Raw genomic sequence first — 19,692 nt, forward strand, 5'->3', positions numbered from 1 at the left:
TCACGATTCTATGGATAGTTTTTCTGCACATTGACATGAGGCTCTGCTAAGCTCTAAGATACCTAGTGATACATAGAATAAAAACCAGAGATACGGTTTTTATAATTAACAGACAGTAACAATACTAAAACAATCTTTTTATTGCTTAATTTATTGGGATATACAATATAGACTATTTAATGTTGTTAAACTAGTGAGTGAATGAAGATAACATTTTTGGACACATTTTAAGTTTAAAACAGTTTTTTGCAATTAGTCTTTGAAAAACATTTTTAACATTAATTAATTTCATGTTGGGGGATCAACTTTCAGTCTTCTGAATAGACTTCCTGAGATACAAACTAAATTTATTTATCTATATATACTTTATCATTTTACAAGTAGACACTCCCCCAAAATGTGCAATATATTGATAAAATAGGAATCAAATCCAAGAAAAAGTACAAATGCAAATATGCTCTAAATATTGTTTAATAAACATACTTGCTTTGATAGAGCTGCAAATTTGACTTTGAACTTCCTGGCAGTAAGAATAACAGCAGAAACTTAGAAAGTTATACAGTTGTAATTACTGAAAGGTATTATTATGCCCATTTTGTAGACAAGGGTACTGAGATACAAAGATTTATGTATTTTTTAAAATTATATTTTATTATGATAAGAACACAATATGAGATATTATCTCAACAGATTTTTTAATGTACAATACGGTATTGTTGACTATAGGTGAAGTGTTATACAACAGATCTCTACAGACTATTCATCTTGCTTAACTGAAACTTGAAGCCCATTGATTATTAACCCCCTATTTACCCACCACCCTCCCCAGCCCTTGGAAATCACCATTCTCTTTGATTCTGTGAATACTACTATTTTAGATACCCCATATTGTTGGAATCATAGAGTATTTGTCCTTCCGTGATTGGCTTATTTCACTCAGTATATTGTCCTCAAGGTTTACCCATGTCACGCATTGCAGAATTTCCTTTTCTTTTAAGGCTGAGTAATATTCAATTGTATCTATATACCACATTTTCTTTGTCTCTTCATCTAACTATGGACGTTTAGGTTGTTTCCATGTCTTGGCTATTGTGAATAGAGCTGCAATGAATGTGAGAGTGCTTATATCTTTTTGAGATTCTGGTTTCAATTATTTTGGATAAATACCCAGAAATAGGATTGCTGGGTCATGTGGTAGTTCTATTTTTAATTTTTTGAGGAACTTTCATACTTTTTTCCAGAGAAGCTGCACCATTTTGCATTCCCACCAACAGTGTGCAAGAGTTTCAGTCCTCCGCATTCCAACCGGTGTCTTTTTCTTCTGTAATAATTATTCTGATGGGTGTGAGGTGATATCTCATCATGGTTTTGAGTTGCATTTCCCTGATAATTTTTTTTCTATAAAACTCTTTAATGCCACATTCAGCACAAAAAATGTACAGTTAGGTGAGTTTAAAATTAAAAGTTACCTGAATTATGACCACACAAAGTTTAAATTCTAGATGAGTCCGACTACTGCTAGGACCTTGAGTGCCAGGAAATACTGATGGCTCAGTAGTCAGTAGAGTGATCCAAATCAACCTTCACTGCAGAACCATTGCAGTTCAGTTCCACTGCATCAACAACAAGTGCTCTCAGCTTCTCCACGTTACCACATAAGTGCTTCGCCTTGGGACAAGCAATGATTCTTTCCAGGGGTACATAAAACTTTCCTCTTATACAGAAAGGTTTGGGAGTCATCTCTATGGCTTTTTCAGCTTCTGTGAGTGGTTGAGGGGGTGGAAGGTTTAAGATGAACTTTCTCCTTGGGTTGTCAGCATCTTTCTGGGTCAGCTTCCAATTCATACCATCTTAGACCATTGAAGATTTTTGTCATGTACCTGTTGGCCCTTTGTATGTTTTCTTTAGAGCATGTCTGTTCAAATCCTTACACTATTTTTTATATCAGGTTATCAGTGTTTTTGCTTTTGTGTTCACAGGGGTATTTGTCAGAGGGCCTCAGAAGATGGGAAGCCATAAGACCAATAAGAACCATCTTCGTACAGTGTCAAATTTATTCAGTGGTGAGTAATTTAAAACATTCTATTCCTGCTAAACATAGATAGATAGACTAAAATGCACATTTTCACAGATTTTAAGAAGTGAGATTTCAAAATAACTCTGTGCTTTCAAGCGAGCCTTTATTTTGTGTTCCTAGAGTCACGTGTTTTTCCTCTTGATGTTGGGGATACTGCAGGACACATTTTGGGGAAGCATAGGTAAGGTAAGAAACTAAGCAAAACCAAACCCTCCAAGAAATATATCGGGCACAGTTTGGGAAGGATCTTGCTCACCTGACAAGAGCAATATTGGGCTATCCTCAGCTTAATCTTACTGATTTGCATAAAGGTGAATTCTATGGGTTAGAGAAAATAATAAGTAGGCGACTAGATCTTAACTTCTTTTAACTAAAATCATCTTTTTTCTTATTGCAAAACAATGCATAAAACAAGATTTGTCACAAGTTAGTAATAATTGAAGCTAGGTTATGGATACTTGAGGTTTCATTATACTGTTTCTATTACTTTTGGACTGAATTGAAAATTTCCATACTAAAAGGTTAAAGAGAACAACAATCGTGCTTAGTTATAGAAGAATATTACATATAGGTAAGCAAAAGGAAGAAAATGTAAGTGAAATGTAATTATACCACCAAGATACCACCATTTTATAGTATTACTTTTCTAGACTATTCATAAATACAGATAGATAGATAATTTTTTAAAATCTATAATAAATGTAATTCCATAGCCCCCAAATCTTCTAGTCTACTCAAAGATAGGGATTAGATAGGTATTTTTTAAATTGTGTTTGACTTTCCAAATGCACTTTACCCTCTACTCCATTGAATAGTAACACTCTGGTTTAGGAAATTGACCTTAGCTCAGTAAGTGAGTCTGACTGGTCTACAGAGAATCACATTCCCTTTGCCAACTATGAGTTTAGAAACTGAACATGATGCAATTCTAGCCTCTCTAGATAAATGAGGAGATGGTTACTAGAGACTTCTAGAAAGGTTCCTCTTCCATCTTAACAGCAAGTGTAGTCAGCTATTCCCTCCTCCATCTGAATGTGAATGAGGAAGCAAGTAGTTACACCCAATGGCACCTGGCATCCATTTTATTTTATTTTATTTTATATATTTTCTTATTGAATTATAGTCAGATTACTATGTTGCATCAATTTCTGGTATACAGCATACTGCTTCAGTCATACATGGACATATGTATATTTGTTTTCATATTTTTTTCATCGTAAGTTACTACAAGATATTGAATATAGTTTCCTGTGCTATACAGTATGAACCTGTGGTTTATCTATTTTTATATATTAGTTAGTATCTGCAAATCTTGCTCCCAATTTATCCCTTCCCAGCCCCTTTCTCCCTGGTAACCATAAGTTTGTTTTCTATGTCAGTGAGTCTGTTTCTGTTTTGTAAATAAGTTCATTTGTCTTCATTTTTTTAGATTCCACCTATAAGTGATATCACATGGTATTTTTCTTTCTCTTTCTGGCTTCACTTAGATGACAATCTCTAGATTCATCCATGTTGCTGCAAATGGCATTATTTTATTATGTTTATAGCTGAGTAGTATGCCATTGTATGGGTATACCAGAACTTCTTTATCCAGTCATCTATTGATGGACACTTAGGTTGTTTCCATGTCTTGGCTATTGTATATAGTGCTGCTATGAACATTGGAGTGTATATATCTTTTTGAATTAAGATTCTCTTTGGATATGTGCCCAGGAGTGGGATTGCTGGATCATAAGGTAAGTCTATTTTCAGTGTTTGAGGAATCTCCATACTGTTTTCCATAGTGGCTACACCAAACTACATTCCCACCAGCAGTGTAGGAGGGTTTCCTTTCTTCACACCCTCTCCAGCATTTATCATTTGTAGACTTTTGAATGATGGCTATTCTGACTGGTGTGAGGTGGTACTTCATTGTAGTTTTGATTTGCATTTCTTTGATAATTAGTGATATTGAACATTTTTTCATGTGTCTCTTGGCCATTTGTATGTCTTCATTGCAGAATTGCTTGTTTAGGTCTTCTGCCCATTTTTGGATTGGGTTGTTTGCTTTTTTCTTATTAAGTTGTATGAGCTGTTTACGGGTTCTGGAAATTAAACCCTTATCAGTCTCATTTTTTACAAATATTTTCTCCTATTCCATAGGTTGTCTTTTTATTTTGCTTATAGTTTCTGTTGCTGTGCAAAAGCTTATATATTTAATTAAATCCCATTTGTTAATTTTTGCTTTTATTTCTATTACTTGGGTAGACTGCCCTAGGAGTATATTGCTAAGATTTACATCAGATAATGCTTTGCCCATGCTTTCTTCCAAGAAGTTTATAGTGTCTTATCTTATGTTTAAGTCTTTAAGCCATTTTAAGTTTATTTTTGTGTATGGTATGAGGGCATATTCTAACTTCATTGATTTACGTGCAGCTGTCCAGTTATCCCAACACCATTTGCTAAAGAGACTATCTTTACTCCACTGTATGTTCTTGCCTCCTTTTTCAAAGATTAATTGACCAAAAGTTTGTGGGTTTATTTCTGGGCTCTCTATTTTGTTCCATTGGTCCATATGTCTGTTTTTGTACTGATACCATGCTGTTTTGTAGTTCTGTAGTATTGTCTGAAGTCTGGGAGGGTTATTCTTCCAGCTTCATTCTTCTTCTCCAGTATTGCTTTGACAATTCTGGGTCTTCTGTAATACCATATAAATTTTAGGATTATTTGCTCTAGTTCTCTGAAAAGTGTCCTGGGTAATTTGATAGGGATCACATTAAATCTGTAGATTGCTTTGGGTAGTATGGTCATCTTAACAATGTTAATTCTTCTAATCCAAGAACAAGAGATATCTTTCCATTTCTTTAAATCATCTTTAATTTCCCTATTCAGTATTTTGTAGTTCTCCACATGTTAGTCTTTCACTTCCTTGGTCAGATTTATCCCTAGGTATTTTATTTTTTGGATGTGATTTTAAAAGGGATTGTTTCTTTACTTTCCTTTTCTGATATTTCATTGTTAATGTAAAGAAATGCCACTGATTTCTGTATGTTAATCTTGTATCCTGCTACCTTGCCAAATTCTTTTATCAGCTCTAGTTGTTTTTGTGTGTAGCCTTTAGGGTTTTCTATATATAGTATTACATCATCTGCATATAGTGATAATTTTACCTCTTCTCTTTAAATTTGGATCTCATTATCTCTTTTTCTTATCTATTTGCTATGACTAGGACTTCCAACAGTATATTGAATAGAAAGCAGTGGTGAGAGTGAGCATCCTTCTCTCATTCCAGATTTTAGTGTGAAGGCTTTCAACTTTTCACCGTCGAGTATTATGTTGGCTGCAGGTTTGTCATAAATAGCATTTATTATGTTGAGATGTGTTCCCTTTATATCTACCTTAATTAGAGTTTTTATCATAAATGGGTGTTGAATTTTATCAAATGCTTTTTCTGCATCTGTTAAGATGATCATGTGATTTTTGTCCTTTCTCTTGTTGATGTGGTGTATCACATTGATTGATTTGCCTATGTTGAACCATCTTGGTGTCCCTGGGATGAACCCAACTTGATCATGGTGTATAACCTTTTTTATGTGTTATTGGATTCTGTTTGCTAATATTTTGTTGAGGATTTTTGCCCTATGTTCATCAACAATATTGGCGTATAGTTTTCTTTTTTGGTAGTGTCTTTGTCTGGCTTTGGTATCAGGGTGATTGTGGCTTCACAGAATGAGTTTGGAAGTATCCCCTCCTCTTCAGTCTTTTGAAGGAGTTTGAGAAGGACTAGTATGAACTCTTCTTTGTATGTTTGATAGAATTTCCCAGTGAAGCCATCTGGTCCTGGACTTTTGTTTGCAGGGAGGTTTTTCATTGCTGATTCTATTTCACTTCTAGTGATTGGTCTGTTCAAATGATCTGTTTCTTTTTGATTCAGCCTTGGTGGACTGTATGTTTCTAGCAACTTGACCATTTCTTCTAGGTTGTCCAATTTATTGCCCTATAGTTGTTCATAGTATTTTCTTATGATTTTTTGTATTTCTGTGGTGTTGGCTGTAATTTCTCCATTTTCATTTCTTATTTTGTTTATTTGTGTCCTCTCTCTTTTCTTCTTGGTGAGTCTGACCAGAGGTTTGTCAATTTTATTTATTCTTTCAAAAAAGCCAGCTCTTGGTTTGATTGATTTTTTATATTGTCTTTTTAAATCTTTATTTTATTTCCTCCCTAATCTTTATTATTTCTTTACTTATGCTGACTTTAGGTTTTGTTTGTTCTTCTTTTTTTAATTCTTTTAAGTGGTATGTTATATTGTTTATTTGATATTGTTCTTACTTTTTGAGGAAAGTCTGTATCGTTATGAACTTCCCTCTTAGGTCTGCTTTTGCTGCATCCCACAGAGTTTGTGTGGTTGTGTTTTCATTGTCATTTGTCTCAAAGAATATTGTATTACTAGAATGACTAGGATTATCTAAAGAGATTAAACAATAATTCCTCTTTTAATTGTATCATTCCTATCCATTATTAAGGACTCATAGTATGGGTTGAGAAAATGTGAAAAAGAGCAGCAGTTCATATGTGAATATAGTCACTTTAATAAATAGTCATATCAAACTGTATCATGATCAAAAGAACATGAATGAACCATAAATATTGCAAATATAAGTGTTCTAATAAATTTGACTGCATCTGTGTCACTACCCTAGTTACTTGCCTTAATTTAAGGTGAGTGTTGTCAAAATCTCAAATATTCCTATCATTTTGGATTCCATGCACAGACAGGTAAATTCATGTCCTATTATACTCCTCTGCTCTTGTATAACAGTCTTGCCAAATTGGCAAGTGTTTTAATCCAGATTATTTTATGAATAGAAAATGGAAATAAAAATTACTGGCATAAAATAGAACCACAGTGGATATTCAATACAATTTACTCTTCTGTTGCCTAGCAAATATCCAAAGACATACTTATAGCTCCAAAAATGTCTCCACCAAGTAATTCATGTGCCACCAAAAACACCCACCTCTTGCCCAAGAGGAAATCACAGAAAATCATGTCTTTCAAACCTTCCCTCAGACAATGTTCCAAGCTCAGTGTTCTTCAAGTCCAAGCTTTCTGTGCAATCTCCTTTAGTACAGTTGAATCAGACATTAGTATGAAGTTTCAATATACCAGTGTGGGTTAGACAATGAGTTTCTGTCTTCTATCAGTCAGGGTCCCCAAAAGAAATAAATGGCACAACTAAATAGGCTATTATCAAGGAAGAGTTGTTTATAAAAGGACTATTTCCTAAGGTGTGGATGTGGGGGAATAACAGGATATAATGCAGGAACCCAGAGTTTTGTAGCAGCTGAGCTGTTGCCCCTAGGCCACAAGTTACCAAAAGAGGGACAGAGACAGAGTGATTTGGCTTGAAATGAACAGTGACATTCAGTTGAGGAACACAGAAGGCAACCTTGTAGGGAGGGAGCCAGGAGATAAGTCCTCTCCCCCTGTCTCTGATCTACTGCCAAGCCTCCCCATTGGCTGAAACTAACTGGAAGTCAAAAGGGATAAGAATCTATTAATGTTGACTATACACGTATGTCTCCGAGGACAGAGAATAGGGTAGAGAAGGTTGAAGGATGGACAGTGGAGTCAGAGGGGCAAATAAAGGCACACCAAAGGTAGAGTAGCTATAATAAAATATGTCATGTAGAAAGAAGAAAAGGGAAAAAATGCTCTCTTGTTAGGAGCATGTGCTATAAAATGTCATTGACTTGCTTTCCTGAAAGTTGAGGAAATATTCTTGATGAACCAATATGCACCTTGAAACTCCCTTGTTTATCACTGTTTATCCAATGCCTGACTTAATAGTTACAACAAATGAGGCATTTGGTGCTATTATTCTTGGAGATGAGTCAAATTCCTAATTGTTTTTTTTTTTTTTTTTTGCATCTGGTCTTGTTCTCATGCGGTACACTTACCCACCTCTTGCTAAGATGATCATTCTGAAATACCAATCTCACCATGTCATGCTCTTGCTAAAATTCCTTCAATTACTGTTCACCATTTTCAGAATAAATTTTGAACTTATTAGTATAATATCTAATGCCCTTCCCCCACCTACCTCTTCAGCCACATCACTGGTCACGGCATACTTTGTATCCTGAGCTATCTTCTCTTTAATCAACATATCTTTATAAATGCTCTACTTTTGATTAAGAAGACCTGTTCTCCCTTTCTTAGTCTGGCTGAAGTACTCATCCATCAGCACTTAATTCATCTTTCACTTTCTCTAGGTAGCTGTTCTCCTTCGGTCTAGATTACTTGTCCTTCCTAGTCTGTACTTCCGTTTGCTATTGTATCTATTATAATGTATAAGCATTTTTACTAGGTTTTATTGATTTTTATTATTAGAAGTGACTTTGAGCCATTGTGAAAATTTCAGAAAAATATAGAATAGAAGTTTGAAGAGAATAAAGTTAATGTTAACCAATCTGATACTATCCCAGGATACTCACGTTGTGCCCACAAGTGAACACATTTTGTTACATATCCTCCTCCCTGTGTGTGTGTTTGTGCCCCTTCTTATTCTCCACAATGCGGGCAGTGATCTTTTTTAAACTATAGATTATTCAAGCCTTTCCTCTCAACTCTTTTAAAATTGGCTTTAGGGAAAGGTTTTATACCCTTACTATAACCTGTGAAGCCAGGAAAGATCTGATCCCTACTTACCTTTCCATACTTACTATATGCCCCTCTCCCCGTCACTTCTTCCCCATGCCACCTTGGAGTTTTCACCTCTTTGTGCATACCATGCTCTTTCTACCTTAGAATTTTGTTCTTCTGTTCTTTCTGCTGTGAACACTTTCACTCCAGCTCTTCATGGAAGTAACTTTATTTATCATTCAAATCTCAGTTTAAACATTACATTTTCAGAGAAGTGATTTTCTCATCTAGTTTAGCTCTGGAAAAGGTGTTATAACATTTTTAAAATCTTTTTTGAGAGGGGTGGGTTATTCGATTCATCATTATTATTTTTAAATGGAGGTGCTGTAGGTTGAAACTAGGACCCTCCTGCATGCTAAGCACGTGCTCTACCACTGAGCTATACCCACCCACCCTGCTTCATAGCATGCATATTGTTTGGAATCCCATGTTCAGTACCAGCTTCCCCACCACCAAATCTGTAAACTCTGTGTGTACGTCTGCCTCTTACTCACCTCCATATTCCCAGTACCTATCACGTACTTGAATTATTTCAGGTGCTCAGCATTGCTTACTGGAAAAATAATAGAATGTGTAACAAAAATATATTTATGTGTATTTTGTATTTGGCAATATATTATGGATATCTTTTCATATCAGTAAGTCTAGGTCTAGTGTCAATTTTGGTGGTTCATTGTATGGATTTATCACTCACCTCATTGTTATTTTCTCTTTCCCTGTATATTTTCCTGACTAGACTATGATCTTCCTTAACCCAGGGACTAGACTTCTTTCTCTGTGTTCCAGTGCCTAGCACATAGTAGGAGTCCGATAAATATTATTGAATAAATGAATGAGAAAAGTTTACAAGCACAGCAATAATGGCTACCATTTACTGAGAACTTTCTGTGTGCTGAGCACTATTCTAAATTCTTTATGTGTATTAGCTCATTGGACCCTCACAACAAGGCTATTAGCCCAATTTTACAGATAAAGAAACAGAGGCCTAGAGAAGATAATGTACCCCGAGTCTCCCCATTAGTAAACAGTGGAGCTGGATTAGGACACAATCAGTCTAGTTACAGACCTGAGTCCATAAAAAGAATCAAAAAGCGATTGCTGGATTGGACAAAGGGGACTTCAGCAGTGACTTTCAAGATAGAAGATCTGTGAGGGAGAAGTTGTTTAGGGGGTATGCTGAGGACAAAAGTAGGAAGTTTGAACAATGTATCCAAAAACCAAAACTTCTCTATCAGGTATGAGGATAGGGAATAAGTAGAAATGAAAGGAATGGACCTGGGCACCATTCCTGAGAACCATGCAGAGACAGAGTAAGAGGTCTAAGTATAAGAGAAGCATAGTTGAACTTGGATTTGCATGTAAGAAATAGGTGTAAGTCCCACCAAACAGGACTTCCCGTGAATGTCCATGGGGCCATAATGACAGTGAGTGGTCCTGTCCATAAACTGGTCTGAGAGTTGAGAAAGAACCTTCCCTTAGGATAGTTACCACAACATTCAAAGCACAAGATCTACAAATCCTGAAGAATTTTTTTCTGGGAACTCCCTATGTCTGTTCTCCATTATTCCATATTGTTTGTCAGTTCTTGACATCATACGTAAAAAAGCTCATTTTTCTTACCAGTAGTAGTCATTTTATCTAATATATGATGTACTTAATCAAATGATTGAAGTTTTCATTGTCATTACTTTGAGAGATTAAAGGATGAGACTGTAACAAGGTACTTCCTTGGATGTAGAGTAATACTGAGGATAGGTACAACACAAACACTGTTTATTTTTTTTAAATAGAGGCCTCTTCCAGTCAAACACAGGTTCAGTAAATAAAAACTCAGAATACATGCACATACAGGGTCTATTTCTGATTTTCTTTTGATATTTAAGAACTGAAGGGAACTTAGAAATAAAATTGCACAAATGTAGGAGATCAACAGAGCTGAACACGGTAAACTCTCCGTGCTGAATACCTATAGTGAAAAAGACATGTTTTAATGATAGATCTATTTTATTCATAACTTTAAACATGATATTTTTTAAAACAAGAAAAACTTTGCCCTGTGGAACTGTTATTTTGACTGAAGAAAATGATTCCTTCCCCTGAACCCTAATATTTAGGCATTAGGAAAAATTAAAAGAAAGAGTATTATCAAGCTGTAAATAAATAACTTAAAATCAAAATGAATGTTTCACCTGTCTTTGTTCTATAGTCATGACTAATAAGGTTAAAAGTCAATAGTTTCAATACTATCAACCATAACCTCTAGGTTTGCCTTCACTGCTTCTCCATCAAACTAGAATTAAATCTACCTGTAATAAATGTATATACTAATGTTAAGTGTATAATATGTATACATATGTTTGTGGGAGAATAGACAGAGCTGGGGGATAAGAACTGAGGTAAGTTTATAAGGAATAAATATGGAATACAAAGGGACAATCTAATTAGTTTTTTTTTTAAAGTTTGTTTTTTCAGGTAATTCCATGGGTAATTATTTGACTATATTATTAAGTACAAAACACATGTTAATAAAAAAGAAGAGTGGAGGGCAGACTTCCAGTTTCAAAATGGTAAACATTTGGTGTAATCTCCTTTCTTACACTAAAGTCACAGAAATTAAGGAAAAGATGTTTAAAAAACAAATAAAATAGCCGTAATCAAACAAAAAAGAATGACAGAAATAGTAATTGACCTTTGAAAAATACAGAGACAAGAGAAAGGTCAAGTCCAGAATTCTCTTGGGAAAGTTCTAACCTAGCGAGGTGAGACCAGCAACACAAATGCTCCATGCGTCGAGATGAGGAAATCCAGTAGAAGGAGCTAGACCCAGATGTAACCAGCAGGATGATTAGCTGGAGTACCACAAAGGGAGGAGCCAGGCATTCAACCCTAGCACTCCTCTCTACCCACCTCCTGCAAGACAAATAGTATCTACCTCCCTGCAGGAAAGGTGAATATAATATAAGCACTTACTGCAGGGAACTAGGGCAGTGTGCCAGAGGGCTGGTGGCATGAGGGGGAGTAAGGAGAACTCTCAGCCCAGAAGACTATCATCAAGGCTTCCTGGTTGTAACCATCAGGTGTAACATCCTTCAGCAGATTTAGCGAAAATATAGAAGAAATATTTCAGAAGGTAGTCAGTGGAGAGTGGGGTATAACTCAGTGGTAGAGCGCATGCTTAGCATGCATGACATCCTGGGTTCAATCCCCAGTACTTTCATTTAAAAAATTTTTTTTAAGGTTTTTAAAATTTTCCTACAATTTTCCAGAACTTCACAAAGGCATGATAACTCAAAAAAGCCAGCAAAACTCTCACAAAATTAAAAAACAGAGAAGAGATGGCGAAATCTTAGAATATCAAGTTAAAAAAGAAAATATCTAGAAAGAAAAGACAGATTCCTTACAGGATATTAAAAAACAGACTTTTTATCAGCATCCTGCTCACAGTGAAAGAACTGAGCAAAATTCTGAGTGAAAAAAACTTTGAACCTGAAATTCTACACCTAGCCCAATTATCAAGTAAACAGAGCCATTTTCAGAGAAAACAGTAACTGAGAATTTGACGATCTTGTTTTCCAATTCTGTATGGATTTAATTCAACATTAAATGTGTGAATAAGTCTTAGCCACATTTCAGATACAGCATATGGCTGATCCTACCCGTAGGCCTCCTGCCAATTGCCTGCTATGCATGAATGTATTCAGTTGTTTCTCTGCAACCGAATTCATTCTTTGGAAGCTACACTGTTTGTCCCTTTGACTAATACACTTATTTTCTACCCGTTCCCCTGTGCTTCCCCTCTACCTTACAAAGAATGATCTAAATTTTAAATTTACCTGAAGGCTAATGTCTCTGGCCTGAATCTCCTGTCTCTAAAGTCCATCTGTCCACAACGTCACATGTCTGCCAGACTTGAGTCACAGCCTCTCCCAATCTGGTTCATTCAAATACCACTTAAATCTTGGTTAGAGTAGATTGAAACTTTTAGTAAACTTTTAGTAACATGCAAGATTATATGTTCTTTTAGAGTTTTAGGCTACAATGTGTCAATAATAAATCAGCAGAAATACAAGAGTTATCTTATCCTCTTTAAATTTAAATCCTAGCCTTGCCATTTACTAGTTGTGTGACCCAGGGCAAGCTTTACTAAACCTGTTTTTATATAATGAGGAGAATACCTTTTTTTACCCCAGGGTTATTGTGCAGAACAAATGACATAATATATTTAAGGGACCAAGCAACACTTTATGTCAGTAAATGTGAATTTTCTCCACTTCCTCCCTCTTAACAGCAATGCAGATTCTGCTAATAGAGAAATGTGAATTTATTTAACCTTGAAAAATAATTTGAGAAATAGAAATTAAAATGTATTTTTCCAGTCCATGAATAAAGAAAAGTTAAAAATGAGTTGAATACACAGGATGATATTTTAATTTACCTACGTTGCCACCTGTGAATGCCCATTTAAATTTGAATTATCAAATATCTAAGCATGCAAAATACATAAAGTGCCCCCAATATATTTATACATGTTAGGAATATGATATATTTGTGTAACTAAAGTATATAACCAAAAACCTTGTTTGTAAATTCACAATGAGAAATACTGTCAATCTAGTCAAGTAGGACATATTTTTTGATTTGGCCTGACCAGCACATTCTCTTCTGGGAGGCAAATCTCTTGGAAAAATCAAACTATCAGAATATTGTCTAGTGAGCATGAAGTCAGACCAAAAGGCATTCGTTACATAATTCCAGCACTCCTGATGCTTTCTCCCCACAGTGAGTATCTGTGGCTGGGTATCCAAAACTAGAAGGTGGCCCTCACTTTCTCCTCAGCATGAAGTGGTTGTTTTACTACGAGTGGTAGACTTTGGGATTCTGCTTGTTTCTGCTTCTGTGACTGAACTGTTCTTTCTTTAAATTTGTTTTGCCTTCAGTTGAAGTTCTAGAACTATCTTGTGAAGAGTGATCTTTAAATTTTGTAGCAGGAGAAACTTCCAGTGAGAAGGTAGCACACAGTTTTCTACACTCTGTTGTGGGAATTGGGTGGGTCCTTTTACACATGCACACAAGTTGTTTCCATTATTCCTGAGGATAGTCCTGAATGTGGAGAAGTAGCCCCTAAGCAGAGGTCTGACGTTGGGCTTAAGTGTTCTGCTCAGTAATATAAATTTGGTTTACTAGCAAGACTCTACATGAAACATATTGTACACCATAAACTGACACAACATTGTAAACTGACTATACTTCAATAAAAAAGGAAGAAAGAAAAAAAAAAAAGAGTGCTCCACAGAGCTGAAGACAGTTTCACTTAATTCTGGATTTATTCTATTCTCTACCTGAAAATAACTATTTTGTTCTTAAAAGTTGTGTTTATATATATGTTTTTGTTCCAGAATTCACTCCCAGGAGATAGGTGATGAAATCATATTATACGTGCAGTTGCAATTTTTCTTTGCGTCCCCTTGAAGGCAAGACTGAAAACAAACTGTACTGAATTTGGTCCAGTGACATCTGGTCTCTAATGTAACTCTTTCCCATAAAGTGTTATTTGAGATGGAGTTGGGCGAATCACTGTGACTGTTTTGGCTTGTTGAAGCCAGACCCCATTAGTGGAAAGGATGCCAGTTATCCCTTGATAAGAATGAAATTCTCACTCACAAGCACTGTGTGTGTGTGTGTGTGTGTGTGTGTGTGTGTGTGTGTGTGTGTGTGTGTTGGTGCATGCCACAGGAAGTCTGATGGTTGTTATTCAGGGACTTGGAAGTGTAGTTGGGCTTTGGATTCTAAGAGTAACTACTTGTGCTAGCAGCTCTTAGTCAATGATTATAAACTAGTGACTGACAGTCCCATTGTGTTCTGTAAAAGTGTTTGACTTGGCCAAGGCAGTGTCATTTTAAAAAAAAAATCAAGTGCCAGTGTTGAAAAATAAGCTTTCACTTAAAAATATAAGTTTCAGATTTTTCTTGCAAAATCAGATCTGGCAAAACTAAGTCTTTGTTCTCACAGGTCAACAATCAGTTGGCTTTAAAAAGTAGCTTCTCGTTTTAAATGGGGCACGTGCTAGCCAGTTCACCATCACTCTCACATGGCCTGTTATTTCCTGATACTGCAGCCAAAGATCATAGCCACTTTTCTTATACCACACAGACTTCATACATTTCCATGACCAGCCAGACCTCAGTTGACATTTGAGTTTGCAACAGCTATGACACCCAAACCTTGTGAAGGTCCTTGCAGGGTCTCAACCATCTTATAGAGAATTACAGGAACAGCGTCCCCTCCCAGGAGCTGGGCAGCTAGAGGCAGAGTGGCAGTCTGATAAACATCACTGACACCAAAAGTAATGAACATCTCCTTGGCCAGCAGGATGGGAAAGCTTCAGGGAGGGACCAGACTGCAGCAAAGCTCCTAGCCACATGCGAGGCAGTAATTTGGAACCTCTCCAGTGTGGGAGGTAAGCAGGTGCCAATCTCTGGCAAGCAGGTAGACTTGCCCAGAATTATCTAGACACAGAAATAAAAGGTAACTCCCATTTGTAGTGACAAGCTCATCAAGCTGGAGACATATGTCTTGCACAAGTTCTGGTTGTGGGGGTGGTCATCTCACAGTCTCTTCACATTTACCTAAAACCACTTTCTCACTTGTTTTTAACTCACTTGTCTTACCTGCTGAAAAGGCATGTTGCCAGGCTCTGGCTTTAAATAGAGCAGAAATGAAACACTTTTTCTTTGGAGTCAGTAAATGGAAAAAATTAAAGCAGTGACATGTTTTTTAATAGCTACATGTCACTGAGTCAGATGTGGGTTACAGCTTCTCACAGAGAACACATCTTAAAGCTTATACTTTCCTCTGTTGTCATGAATGTTTAACCCATATGACTGTTTTGCACACATGTATAATAGAATTGTACAGAAGAGAATTCTCTATGTTAAAGAATTGACAATATGTAAGTGTGAGTGGTTGTATTTGCGTTAGGAAGGATCTGCTGCCCTGCAGCTTAAGATTGAGAATTTTGACAGGAGTTGAACTATCTGGATTGGATGTAGTGTGGAAGTGGGGTGGGTACCTTCCGTTTGGAAGGAACTGCATGCACACAAGAGGTGAAGCTCCAGCTGATCATCATTATGCAAGGAGACTTGGTATTTTAGTTTTGCTGGAGAGTCACAAGAGAGTCATTTGTGAACTCAAGCTGTGCAATGTCACAGAGATTTCAAAGTGTCAGAAAAGAACACAAGAAGGATATTGAGGCTTTTGTGTGTTGGGTTATTTTTAACAAATCCATTCTACTTATGTGAATAAATTTTAATTAACTTCATAATTATGAAAAGTACCTATTTCAGAAGGTTCACTGATTATAAATTTTGTATAATCTATATAGTATGTTGTAAATGAAAGTGAAACAAGTGCCTTTTTAAGTATAATCCGAGACTGGGATGGGGGAGCGGATAGCTCATTGGTAGAATGCATGCTTAGCATGTGCAAGGTCCTAGGTTCAATCCCCAGTACCTCCATTACAAATCAATCAATCAATCAATCAAATTACCACCCCCCTAAAAAAAAATCCAAGACCATAAATGCTGGAAAATAGGGAGTGTCCATGTACAACTTTACAAAATATTGCCAAATTGCTCTTCAATGTAGTTTACCAATTTACAGTCCCATCAGCAGTCTGTGGGAGATCCTATGTCCAGCCATGGTTATTTCTGTCATTATATCTCAAGTACCTAGCACAATGCTTAATTATACCTAGTATAATGCTTATAGCAGAAGTGTAAGTGATGTTTGACAAGTGAATGAATGAATGAGGACCATGATTTGTTTAGCAGTGAGACAGTCCAAAATACAGGTCCAGCACCAGCTCCAACTAAAGGGAAGCAGGGGCAGAGCCAGCATTACACAATGGGTCTGCTCAGAGAAGCAAAGTAGAAGACACTACCTGAAAAGAATAATGGCAAGGAAACAATCAAATCCCAGGTGAGAAAAATGTAACAGAAGATGGATAAGACATGGCAAGGAGGCAGTATGTCAGCAGGCAATATGCAGACGTCCAGGCAGCAGTCTGACTGTCTCAGCAAATTCTCACCTAGTGGGAACCTTAACTCTGAAGGCAAGACCCCAGTTTCTGGAAGGTAGTGTCAGAGAAACTTTGTCTTTTATGGGGAGAAAGACAGTAGGAGATGCAAAGGACTTTAAGGACGATGGGGCATTGAGTAGAAACGAGGGAAAATACCATAGCTAGAAATCAGAATGGATCTATCAGACCACCTATGCCTTTAATCTCAGCCCTAGACCCACAGTTTTCTTAGATGTCAATGTATTTGTGGCTGTGGTTCAAGATCCACAGCGTCAATCCTAAAGAGATTTCTTTCCTGTTCATAATTCATTTCACCCTGACCACCTCCTCACTGATGGCCATTATTTGTATCTCATTCTTTCTGTCTAGTCTTTCCTGCTCTGCAAGTCAGTTATTTACTCCTGGTTGTCATCCTTTAATACCAAATCGTGGCTTCCCAAATTTAGCTCAGTCCACTGATGTGATTATTCCAAGGTAATCTGCTAGTATTGACTCTTCTCCTCACACATTTTATTTAGTCTGTTGGATGTTTCTACTGTACCATCTTCCTTATACTGCTCCTTCAGGATGGGCCATTTTCCAGTACAGTGGAGGAGGAAAGGGGAACAAAATGATGATCAGATATTGACTATAATAATTACTGCATCAAGGAATTCTAAATTTACTTAAAGTTCTGAGAGAAAGAATACCTACAGTAGTAGCTCAACGTTCATTAACTCCAACGGTGCTAGAATTCTGTATTCCAAAGAAGTAGGGACACAGTATCAGGAACTCAGTGCACAGTCATGGCACATTATGATGGTGGAATAATGCAAATGATAATATTATCTCCAGTCTTCCATCTTTGTCCATGTTTCCTATAGGGACATAATATAACACTGTGTCTTTGTGATCCCTGAGTCTTCCTATACACTGAAGAGATAGGGTTAAATTTTATAAATTCATTAGATCACATTAATTTTGAATTTGAGGGTTAAAACTTTCAAAGCGTGTGTAATGGAGAACCATATTTAGTAGATACATAAATATCAGTTAATGAAGGGAGAAATTGTACTTACCTCTGAAAGCATTGCTGATTAACTGAGGGTCTTGAACTTCAGCTATACTCAGAGATGTGGATTTTATTAGTCTAGTGTAAGACGGAACAGTATGAACTCTTTCATGAATTTCCGTAAATCAGTAGTATTCTCTGCTTTCATTCCTTTCCCGGCACTCATGAGGCACATCTGAAACACTGGGCAAGCATTTTGTACCACCAATACAGTGTAACAAATCTCAAAACATTAAGTGCATAACATGCATAATTAAATTGAGGATTTCTGATCAGCCCTACTCTACAAAATCCAAGCTCACGCCTACTACCATGGCAGTAGGTTCTGTTTGGGATTTAGGCTTCACAGTCCCTCCTCAGTCTGTAGAGTCTGTGAGATGGGTCCCATCATGATGTCAACAAGTATCTCTTTAGTAGGCTACATTTTCCATCCATTTCACTGTGAGGATTCAATGAGATTTAAAGGATGGTACAGAACTCAGCACAGAGTAAGCTACTGGTTCATTCATTTATTTGTGCAACAAATATTTATTCCTAGAAGTATTCCAAATAGGGGGCCTAACACTATGGTCTTGTGTTTTAACTCAATCTAGAGTATGGGATATACCCATCCTAAAAATTTATATACAAGCATATGGATATGCAGATCTATCTATATTGAGGGAGGGAGACAGAGAATATATATATTCTTCTTAGTTAGGACTAGAATATTTTGTAACTACATAGCCTTGCCCTGGGATATCTTAGAAATAACTTGAAGGAAAAGAAAGAAGAAATATGGGGAGGAGGAAAAAGTGAGAAAATGTAGGAGGAAGAGGAGGGCAAGGAGGAGAAAACATTAATCCAATGATACTTCAAATGATTCCTTTCTATTTTTATTTTATGTTATCTGTGTTTTTTAAACTAATTGATGTACATTCTAATTTTTTTATTCTTTTTCTTTTCATCTTCTCAAATTTTTCCCATTAGTATGTATAACTTTAGAGAGTATGCAAAAAAAAAAAAAAACTGGTGGAAAAACTGAAGACAGAAGGAACAAGACAACTTTTTGAGGCTATCAGTTCTCACCAGCCCATTTGGGCCCTTGAATAGACTTGGTGTACAGGCCTGGAATGGCCACCCTCTTTGGCAAGCTGACCTTGGCAGCTGATGTGTGGGTTGCTGCCTGAGGCACAGGTATTATGAGGTAATTACAACAGGTAAAATTAAGTGAAGGTGATGACAGCCAAGAAATAAAAAACCCTCTCAGGATAGTTTTAATCCAGTAAAAAACGAGTAGGATGACTGGGAATCATTGCCGTCAGTGGCAAGATGTCCTTTGCTCTCAAATCAACCACAGTTAGGAACCAGGCAAATAGTAAGTCTCATCCGAAGAAAACAAATAAGCAATTCAAGACAGCTTCATCTGAAAACTCTCTCACCCGTGCACTATTTATTTATTAATTTACATCCTTATCTGGGTTTTAAAATAATTTGATATCTCTTATTTCCACTGTAAAGGGATGTGCATTAATAATATATGCCTTGTCCTGCCCTTTTTTGAAAAGCAGTATAGCAATGTTTTTTTCTTACATATATATACATATATATATATACACACACACATGTTTTCAGATTCTTTTATATTATAGCTTATTACAAGAAGTTGAATATAGTTCCCTGTGATGTATAGCAATGTTTTTAATGGATTAGTTGCCAGATAGTCCTGACATATCCACGTATGCCCAAACTCTCATTAAGCACGACAAATGCGGAATGATATGTAAAAGCTAACTTTGGCAAAAGTCCTGACATGTGGCGTG

Source organism: Camelus bactrianus, chromosome 2, assembly GCF_048773025.1.
Source record: "Camelus bactrianus isolate YW-2024 breed Bactrian camel chromosome 2, ASM4877302v1, whole genome shotgun sequence".
NCBI classification, from domain to species: Eukaryota; Metazoa; Chordata; class Mammalia; order Artiodactyla; family Camelidae; genus Camelus; species Camelus bactrianus.